This window comes from Hippopotamus amphibius, chromosome X, assembly GCF_030028045.1.
Source record: "Hippopotamus amphibius kiboko isolate mHipAmp2 chromosome X, mHipAmp2.hap2, whole genome shotgun sequence".
Taxonomy (NCBI): Eukaryota; Metazoa; Chordata; class Mammalia; order Artiodactyla; family Hippopotamidae; genus Hippopotamus; species Hippopotamus amphibius.
Genome location: NC_080203.1, coordinates 31,382,642 through 31,393,310, shown reverse-complemented (window position 1 = coordinate 31,393,310; position 10,669 = coordinate 31,382,642). Strand labels below are relative to the sequence as shown.

Genomic DNA, 10,669 nt, shown 5'->3' with positions numbered 1-10,669 from the left:
CCGCTCCCGGACCTTCCGTTCAGCCGCGGATCGATGTCTCGGTCCGGGAACGCTGAGCTGCGCTGCGAACCCTCCGTATGTTTCTCACTCCCTCCCGTCTGCCACAGCTCCACCGCTTCACCCTCTTTGAGCCCTCGTAGATGCCTCCCTACCGGCTATGTCGGGCTCCCCGCAGCCCTTTCTGGTGTCCGAGGCCGTCTGCTGGTGTTCAGCTGGTTCTCTGTGGGAATGACTGCGTCCTTCCGTGCATTCCCAGTGCATCTGTGGAGAGGGATGCACTCCACGTCTCTCTACTTCGCCGCCATCTTTTTCTCCCCCTTGAATTTGAATGTAAAGTTCTGTGTGTATGGTGGCATTAGAATAGTGTGTGCTCCTTTCGTCAGAAAACGTGGGGCACAATGCCCCTAACCACCCCTCCCACCGAAAACAATATTGATAATAATAATAATAATAATAATAGTAATAATAGTAATAATAAATAAAGATAGTAATAGTAAAGACCAAGAAATGGAGGAACAGAAGCAGGTCTGGAGTTGGAGCACATGCATCGGGTGTTAGGGCACTTGTACTTCCTGCTCAGAGCAAGAGCTTTGGCCCTGAATTCTCACTACAGGACACGGACAAGCCCCATTGTCCCTGAGCCTCCATTTCCCGAAGAATAAACAGCTATTGCTCTTACTACTACTATGTGGTAAAATAATCATCTCACAGAATTCCTATGAAGTGAGATTGAAGTCTGGAAAGATACTTTATTAACTTGGTGTAGAAACATCAGGGGTGATTTATCTAATTGCTTTCTAAATTTATTTTTTTTGAAGTATAGTTGAATTATGTTTTTTTAATGACTGCTGTACAGCAAAGTGACCCAGTCATACATATACATTCTTTTTCATATTCTTTTACATTAATGTTTATCACAGGATGTTGAATATAGTTCCCTGTGCTATACAGTAAGACCTTGTTGTTTATCCATTCTGTATATACAAGCTTGCATCTGCTAATCCCAAACTCCCAGTCCATCCCTCTCCCATCTCCCCTCCCCTTGGCAACCACGAGTCTGTCCTCTACGTCCATGAGTCTGTTTCTGTTTGTATGTAGGTTCATTTGTGTCATGTTTTAAATTCCACAGGTAGGTGATATCATATGGTATTTGTCTCTCTGACTTACTTCACTTAGGATGATAACCTCTAGTTGCACTGTAATTGTTATCTTTGATAATGAGTTTCCCATGTTTCTTTTTTCTTAAATTTATTTATTTATGGTTTTGTGTGTGTGTGTGTGTGTGTGTGTGTGTGTGTTGGGTCTTCGTTGGCTCTAGGGCACAGGCTCAGTAGTTGTGATGCACTGGCTTCGTTGCTCCGTGGCATGTGTGATCTTCCTGGACCAGGGCTCGAACCCTGGATTCTCAACTACTGCGCCACTGGGGAAGCCCATGTATATTTTTTTAATTTTTTTGTTCTGAATTTGTTTAAACTCTGTATTGGAATATAATTGCTTTACACTGTTGTGCCAGTTTTTGCTGTACAACAAAGTAAATCAGCTGTATTTATACCTATATCCCCATATCCCCTCCCTCCCAGGACTCCCTCCCACCCTCCCTATCCCAGCCCTCTAAGTCATCACCCAGCATCCAGTTGACCTCCCTAGTGTGATGCAGCAGCTTCCCACTAGCTATCTCTTTTACATTTGGTGGTGCATATATGTCAAAGCTACTCTCACTTAGTCCCAGCTTCCCCTTTGCCCCCACCCCTTGTCCTCAGATCCCTTCTCTACTTGCCCTTGCATCTTTATTCTTGTCCTGTCACTGGGTTCATCAGTACCATTTTTGTAGGTTCCATATATTTGAGTTAGCGTATGGTATTTGTTTTTCTCTTTCTGGCTTACTTTCACTCTGTATGACAGACTCCACACACAGTGCTTCAGACAGAGAGGAGAGCATGTTGCTGATGTGTTTCTCCACTCAATCTAAGACCACCACGTAAGTGCCAGACCCCTTCCGGGCAGATTGTTGCTACCTCAGAGTCTGTCACTCAGGACGGCCAGATGGGCTGGGAGGAACATAGGAGGATGCAGCCAACACCGGACAAGCTCAGCTGGTCAAAGTCCCCAGGCTCCGTGGCCTTGCTCAAGGCCATCCACTCATCTTCCATATTTACCTTCAACCAACCAACAAGTCTTTACTGAATGCCTGCTGTGTACACAGCATTGCTCTGGGGTACTGCATGGGGAATACTAAGAAGTGTGCCAGGAGATGAACATCTAATTCAGAAATCATACAATACACATACATACACATACACACTGCATTCACCCAGGTACACACACGCTTATACATACACCATTTGTGCTTCCTTATATTTAACAGTGACTTGCAATGGAAGCAATGTGTGATAGGGATCCAGTGAATTGGTCCCATTTCAAGAGCAGTAAGAGCTCAGAAGACCAGAGCACTGTGGGCCGGGAAGGCTTCTTCCAAGAGATGGGGATTGAGCTGGAACTTGACATATCTGAAAGTCGACAGGAATTAGCACATTGCCTTTCTTTTACCATCAAGTAGACTAAAAGCAAATAGTTTTCCTCAGTCCTAGCAAGGATCAAGAATGTCATGTAAGGTTTCCCTCTACAGGATGCCCACAGAGAATGTGGCTGTAGGGAGCAGCTCTTTGAGGCTTGAGCCTAGGCTGCCTTAGGTAAAGACATCCTTAGTGAGGCATCTGGGTAGAGCTTCACCACATGAAGCCATGAACAGCGGGGGTTCTACAAGCTTGCTGCTCACAATGGCCTAATATATCAGGCAGAAGTTAAAGAAAAATTGTGCAGTTTTACCTTAATGTGTGGTTACAGCAAAGGGATGCAATGTTCTAGTGTCTGGACTGGGATTTCGTATGCAAATGATGTGGAACAAACCTGAAGGGCCCATGGGGTTCTGAGATAGGGCAGTGAGTGCAAACACTGAATCACTTTCATTGCCATATACAACCACCAGCAGTACTAGATATCCAAGGCTGTCTAATTTCCTCCTCCCCTTTCTAAGGCTGGGATTAGATATGCAAATGCCTCCCCCACCGCCCCCGAGTTTTGCTCTCATTTTATCAGTGTAGACACAGAAATATGTATATCCTAAAAAAACAACTGTACAAAGTCAATTTTGAGGCAATTAGGGAATTCTGCATACAAGCGACTGGGTGATGGGACTAAGGGATTATTATTACCATTCAGGTGCCTGGATGTCCCTCTGGTTATGTACGAAACAAGTCTGCACTTTTTGGAAACTACATACACATCAAGATATATGGATGAAACCATATGCTGTCTTGAGTTTCTTTTAAATTAGCACAGCAAGAACTGAAGAGTGAGTGGTAAGGGAAGGAGGTGAAAAGGACAGAAAGAAGGAAGCGAGGAAAGGAGGGTGGGAGGGAAGTAGGGAGGGAGGGAGCAAGGAAAGAAGATAGATGATACACTTTGGTATGATCCTGGTAAATATTGAAGCTGGATGATGGTGTTTATGGGAGTCCGTTCCAGTACTCTTGCCATGGTTGTGTATATTTGAATATTTTCATGATAAAAACTGTTTTTTAAAAAATAAACATGGGCTTCCCTGGTGGCACAGTGGTTAAGAATCCCAAATCAGGGCCTTTGTACCTGCTATCTCTTTCTCAAGTGCTTTTCTCTCAGATATTCTCGTGGCCACCTTCTCATCATTCAGACCTCTGCTCAAATGTCACCTCCTCACAGCCTTTCCCTGGTCATCCTAGCTGAAGTAGTTCCCCACCACTGTCACCAAGTCACTATCTCATTATGCTGTGCTAGTTTTTTCATAGTATTTACTTTTATCTGAAGTTATACTGTGGTGCCAGTTTTTGCTGTACAACAAAGTGAATCCGCTATATTTATACACATATCCCCATATCCCCTCCCTCCCGCGACTCCCTCCCACCCTCCCTATCCTGGCCCTCTAAGTCATCACCCATCATCCAGTTGATCTCCCTGTGTTATGCAGCTGCTTCCCACCAGCTATATCTTTTGCATTTGGTAGTGTATATATGCGAATGCTACTCTCTCACTTTGTCCCAGCTTCCCCTTCGCCACTCCCCCAACCCCGTGTCCTCAAGTCCATACCCTATGTCTGCATCTTTATTCTTGCCTTGTCACAGGGTTCATCAGTACCATTTTTTTAGATTCCATATATATGAGTTAGCATATGGTATTGCTTTCTTATCTCAGATGAGGTTGATGAAAATGGTTGCCAAGGAAACACGGGAGAAATCAAGTACATTGTCAAGTGTAGCACCCATTATTCGAAGCTATTGTCAATCTTTAGGATATTAACAAGTCTTGGGGCATCTATAAAACAGTTCTTCAAGGGAAAACCATAGAGCCCTAAATCTGGCCTGAGTCTCTTTTATTTGAGAATACATAAAACTTACTGATTCCTCAGCAAGGGCTCTGGAAAATATTTCTAGAAAACATGAGGAGGTAAGATAAGGGAGGGGAGGAGGGGAGGCAGCGGCCCTAAACTGGGTCAATTTATCCCAGTCCACAGGGGCCCACCACAAGGGACGTGTATGCTTTTGTAGAGCATCTACAGCCAGAAGCAACAGGAGCTGTGCACAACGATGTAGCATAGTCCACGGACGCAACAAGGAAAAAACAAAAGTCTGTACCCTGTAAGCATTCTTGAGTGCTCTAAGCACTGTGCAGGTTTCTACACTTGCAATCTGATGTGGATTCATTACTAAAAATCTATAGGCTAATACAGTTTCTCAGGGGGCGAGCTGGGTTCTGTCTGCTTTTGTTTTGTTTGCATAGTGCATCTCAGCACCCAGCATGCTAAGAAAACCCAACCCCGAACTCTTCCTCTTGGAGACTCAGGGAGTATGGCAGGCTCTGACTTCAACCTCGTTGCAAAAACTCAGAGCAAGGAAACTCCTGGCTAATACTACAGTTGGCCCTTGAAGTACATGGCTTTGAACTTTCAAGTCCACTTAAACAGAGGTTTTTTTTCCCTAAAAATATACAGGCGTCCCTGCAGGTCGGTGGGTTTCGCATCAGCAGATAAGGACGCCGGACTATGGGACTTGAGCATCCGCAGATTTGGGTATGCAAGGAGGATGCTGGAACTAATCCCCCGCGGACAGCAAGGGGCCACCGTCTTAGTATGGTTACTGTTCCCTGCTTAGCATGGGCTGCTGGATATGGAGGACAGGACCAAGAGATAATCCCAAACATTTCTCCAAGGTCTATGAGATCTCTCTCTTAGAGAGAGAGATGTCCACAATGGGGCATAGCTGCTTTGGCTGGAAAGAGGTCCGACCACGTGGAGAGCACTTAGTCAGCTAAGCTGCAACTTAGGGCCCCAGAGCTCTGCTCTCACGCATGCTTCCTACCAGCGCCCCTGGGGCGTGCGCCCAAGCCGAGATGGAAGGCGCATCTCAGGCGACCCAACCCCAGCAGCCGGCAGTAAACCCACAGGGGGTGTCTAACCAGACTCCCTGAAACCTGACCACATGCCAGAGCAGCCCTAAGTGTGCCAGATCGCGGGTCACAGCTCTAGCCTTCAGTCTTGAGCCGGGGTCTCAGGAGATCCAGCGTGGCCTCCGCTAAAGCACACAGCCTCCTCGACAGCACTCAGGACATGGAGCTTCCTCCCCGCCTATGCCCATGCAGATGCCAACGCGGATGCCACAGTCGCCAGCTATCTCAGGCCCTGCATTGACAAGGACCTGGAAGAAGCTCAAGGTCAGTGGCAGGCGGTGCATTCGTTTCCGCCAGTTCCAGGAAACGGCCTTTTCCAGGGAGGGGCGAGGAGCAAGACCCCCCTCACAGGCAGTCCCTCCCCACCTCCTCCCGACAGCCGGGCTCTCTCCACAGCCTGATCTTTCTTTTTGGTTTTCCTCCCTTGCAAGAGACAAAGCCCACAGAGGTTTCGCTTCCGGGGGAGGGGGGAGAGGAGCAGAAGGCTCAGTCGGAACCCGAGCAGGGAGCAGCCGCGGAAGGGAAAGAGGCGGGAGACCAAGGAGGAGAAGAAGGCGGCTATGTCGGCGCGGGAGCCACAGGCGCCTAGGATGGCGAGTGCCGCGAGGCCAAGGCACGGGCCCTGGCAGGGGCCGAGGCGGGCACGGGAGGCGGCGACGGCGGGGAGCAGGGCGGGGAGGAGCAGCCCCAGCGGGCCGCCGTCGAGGGTCCAGAGGCCGTAGACGAGCAGCAGCTGGTCCCCCACGGCAGGTTCACGCAGGTGCAGCTGCAGGAGCTGGAGGGCGTTTTCCGGCGCCCTCTGTACCCCAACCCGTCCAAGCGGTAAGCGGGCGGCTCGAGGGGTGGTGGGGGGTGGGGGGCGGCGAGCGTGCGGCGCGGTCCCGGCGGCGGGCGGCGCTCTCGCGGGTCCCTGTGCTGAGCTCCGGACCTGGAAGCTCCGGGGCCTGGAGGCGGCCGGGTCCCTGCCCCACACTGGGGACACTGCGGGCCTAGGGTGGGGGCGGGGGCTCTGCCTGTTGGGAATGGAGGTCAGTATTTCCCTGCTGTGTTTGAATAAGTCCCTTCTGGAATCTCTGTGGGACCCAGGTTAACACAGACAATGAGTTGCCTGAGGCGTGGTGGAGCAAATGCAGGGTTGGAGGCTAGGTTATATAAAATGTTGATCGTCAGTTATTCATGGATTATACGTCAACTGATATATTTAAAAGAGTGATTTTGAAAATTATTTCTCTTGACCAGTGCTTTTTGTGCATTTCCTTAAATTTTGCTCTTGTGAGAAAGCTGTCTCTAACGCAAGCCTCTAGTTACAGATTACAGAATGTACTAGGTCGTAGCTGGGGAGCTGGTGATAAAAAACTGTTTCAAGTAAGCTCAACCAAAGAATGAACAGCAGTGTGTGGCGACCTTTCCTATCTACCGGGACGTGCATACTCCAACCTGTTCATCACTGATCCATCCAGCAAGCTATTTTAAGGGTCGAATGTAATCCCTAAAATGGGCAAGAGCAATGGTTGAAAGTTGGTAAAGGTATTTTGTCAGAGATTCTATTCAGTTTTGAAGTTGGTGACACTGAAAGCAAGTGTGAATGGGAATTTCCTTTGTTCTTGGGAACTGTGCCTCCTTTTCCAGTGAGACTTGGCTTTCCTTAAATGCTTTGTCACCTTACTTTCACTGTAAATCCTGAAAATGTGTGAGGTTTCCTACTGCAGAAATTGGTTCTTAAAATAAATCCCTGATATTTTCCTGAAAAGAAATTTCTTAAAGGATGCAATAACATCCTCTATTCAGTTTCATCCACAGCCCCCAATACTGAACACTTGCAATTTTCTCCCCTCAGACAGCAGCTTGCAAGGCGCATGGGTGTGACTGAGACCAGAGTGCAGGTCAGTAAACCTGAAAAAAAGCAAGCTGGCAGGGCAGCCCATCTAAACCTGCTTTGAGACTTGGACCTCTTTGTCCTGGACATTCTCACATTGGTTTGTGTTTATAGACTTTTCCGTGTTGGGAAATAAGGTTTACACTTTCGGGTCTTGGTTGGTGGCAAATGGGATAAGTAAATCCCAGTTTTTGGAAATTGCCCATTAGCGGAAGAACTTGATTTCCTAAAGGAAAAGAAAATAACTTCCACATTATAGTTCACAAAGGTGAACATATATATATATATATATGCATGTATATATGTATATCTATTTATTTACACCTTTGTATAAACTATACCCATATAAACATACATTATATGTTAATGTATTATATATAAGCACATGCACACAAAAAGTTCAATTTCTTCTAACACTCATATCCTTTAGGTTTCACTTCTGTGTGGAGTCACACTGAGGGTAAGTCTGAAGTGGACATTATTCAAATTGATGCACCAAGGAGCCCAAGTACCTTAAATTATTTAAAACGAAGCATAAGTTCTTTGCATGAGGAGTGAATTTGTAAATACTTAGGCTTTGGAGTGAGGAGTAATTCACACTCAGAACACAGCAGATGAGCAACCAATGTATGTTTAGTGAAGCTGATCCTGATGAGAAGTGGGGAGCACAGAGTCCAAGTCAGGTCCTCCCACAGCCGTTCTTTTGTTGTCTTTTCCACAGAGACTGCTTTCTTGCTTTTAGAACTAAATAAGATGCTCTTGGAACTTTTTTTTAGTGAAGAAGATATTTTTAGGAGTTCCGATTTTTTAGAGCTTTGGTAAAACACCATTTTGTCAGCTGATGAAGGAGGCAGTTCTACGCTGAACACTTTCCAGAGGCGAGGGCCCGGGCTGGGCAGCACAGCTCACAGACTTTGGGTCCCAAGGTGTCCCACTGGAGGCAGCTCTCTGCCTAGGGCAGGCTTTGCGCTGAGGCCAGTGTGCTGAGGAATGGGTCTGACTTCCTTGCCCTGATGCCTGGGTTGCCCTTCTTCTCCAGCATCGACTCAGGGCACTTTCTTGCCCCCACTGGCCCACAGTCCTGCAGGAGACCCTGTGCAGGAGACACAGCTGGGAGCTGAGGGATGGAGCGGCCTGGCTGGCGCCAGAGTCAGTCCCGACAGGGAAAATGGTGAGCTTCCCCCCAAGTGAGGTGGCCTCCGATGCCCTTCTGTGACAGCCCCCATGCCTAGACCCCGTTCCTGGTGACATCCACTGGGATCAAGCAGTTGTCTAGTAAGTGGACAGGTGGTGAGAGGCCCCCTCACTGGTGGAGGTTTTCTATGCAGTAGGTGACCACTTGTTGGGGGTGCTTGTGTCCTTGCCTGGGGGCAGGCGGGGGGCCCAGCTACTTTTGGGGCAACCTAGGCCTGGATCAGCCGATGAGAGCCTGGCAGTGTCCCAGGAATGCCAGAGGCCCAGTGCCCAGTGCTGGCACGTAAGGCACAGCCTGGTGTAGACCCAGTAGGGGCTCCCAGCGACTGCAAATACGTGAGATAGGAAAACAAGGATGCTCAGCCCGTGGCAGCCCTGACAGGGATCCTCCAGGGCTGATCTGGGCCTCCAACCCAGGAGCTGATGAGAAAAGAGTCCCCCCGCCCCAACATACACACAGCTCCAAGGGAGAGAGGCCCTCACCTGCTGGACTTTCTAAGTGTTTGGTAAAGTAGTGGAGAGAGTGGCAGCTCTAAATCTTCATTTTTTGGAATTCTTGGATATGTCAGCCTGAAAGTGTTGCTAACATAGTAGGTTATGAATTATAGTGGAGGTGAGAGGGTGGGTTGCAACCTTAGAAATATGTCTAAAGAACAAACACACTAAAACAACAATTTCGCACAAAATTCCACAGACTTCAGAAAGGTGGAAGTAAAGCAAGAGTCATGTAGAGTGGAGCTTATGCTGTGAGGATTCCTCACACATTCAACTTGTTGAGACTACCAAATGCTTCACGAATGGTCTCTTGAGGAATTTCTACTACCTGAGGCTTTTCTTCCTTTTTGTGGTACTGTGAGGAAGAGATCCGTTTTCTCTTGTTCTTGCAGTGATGACAAATTTGTGAGTCCATGGATCAGGACTAATTGTTTGAGGCTACAGAAAAGCCTGTTAAATCAAATGAGTAGTTGGTGGGGGGAAGAGGAAGAAAATATAGAGTGAAAAAAAGAAATCAAGATGAGTTCACCCGTTTTAATGCAGAGAGCGTGTGTGAGGGCAGTGATAGACAGGGGCTGCAGAGCTGGTGGGGGGCGAGGGGGTGTGGAAAGCAGTGCTGGCAGCTGAGGCCACAGGCTGGGCTCGCAGTCAGGTCTGGCTAGGCCTTGGGAGGCCCAGGCCTCTGCTTCCTCAAACAGGCAAAGCAAGCTCAGAGGAAAAGAAAAACTGAAGTTTTCTTGAGTTGCTTCCCCTAGGTTTACACAGTGGTCTCTTCATGGAGTTCAGAAGGGAAAAACTGCAACAAGAAACAGATGAGGGTAAGAGAGAATGTTGTCATCTATTTCCACAGTCTACAGCATGAATGTCCCAAAGAAATTTTTTCCCGTTTCTGAGTGTAAGGGGCAGAGCATAATGATTTGACTTACAGGCATCATGAAATGATTACCACGATAAGTTTAGTGCCCATTCATCATCTCATATACATACAAAATAGAAGAAAAAGAAATTGTTTTGTAATGAGAACTCTCAGGAGTGACTCTCTTAACAACTTTCATGTATCCCATAGAGCAGTGTTAAATATGGTCCTCAGGCTGTACATTACCTCCGCAGGACTTCTTTTTCGTATAACAGGAAGTCCGTATCTTTTGATCACCTTTATCCAGTTCCCCCTCGCCCAAGCCCGGCCTCTGTTAACCACAGTTCCAATCTCCTTTTCTATGAGTTTGGTGGGGTCTCTCTCACGTCCACATATCAACGAGATCATACAGTATATATCTTTTCTCCATCTGGGCAAGGAAAAATTTAATCGATGTCCTCCCCCCATTCTGCAAATGCAGTAAGAGTTGTTTTGCAAAACCAGTATTGCAAATATGGAACTAGTATCAGCCTATACCTCAGTGAGCCCACTCTGACGTTTTTGTTTATGCATGTTTGACCACCAGTACAATTGGATCCCCCTGAAATGAGCTCCATTACACTGGCTTTTTTAGGCTACCTATCCATGCAGCACAAGGACCTACGTATAGTAAGATGGAGAGCAAAACTGAGGCGACAGACAGAGAGAAGAGGGCTCAGCCTATATTTTCCATTAATTCTGCCTCAGTAATTATGAGGCGTGCCTTATGTTGG

General features: G+C 47.5%; 1 pseudogene; it reads right to left on the bottom strand.

Moving 5' to 3' along the window:
• Nucleotides 1-8,875: 8,875 nt before the first annotated feature.
• On the bottom strand, nucleotides 8,876-9,023 carry LOC130842789 (small Cajal body-specific RNA 20; annotated as a pseudogene).
• Nucleotides 9,024-10,669: the final 1,646 nt, after the last annotated feature.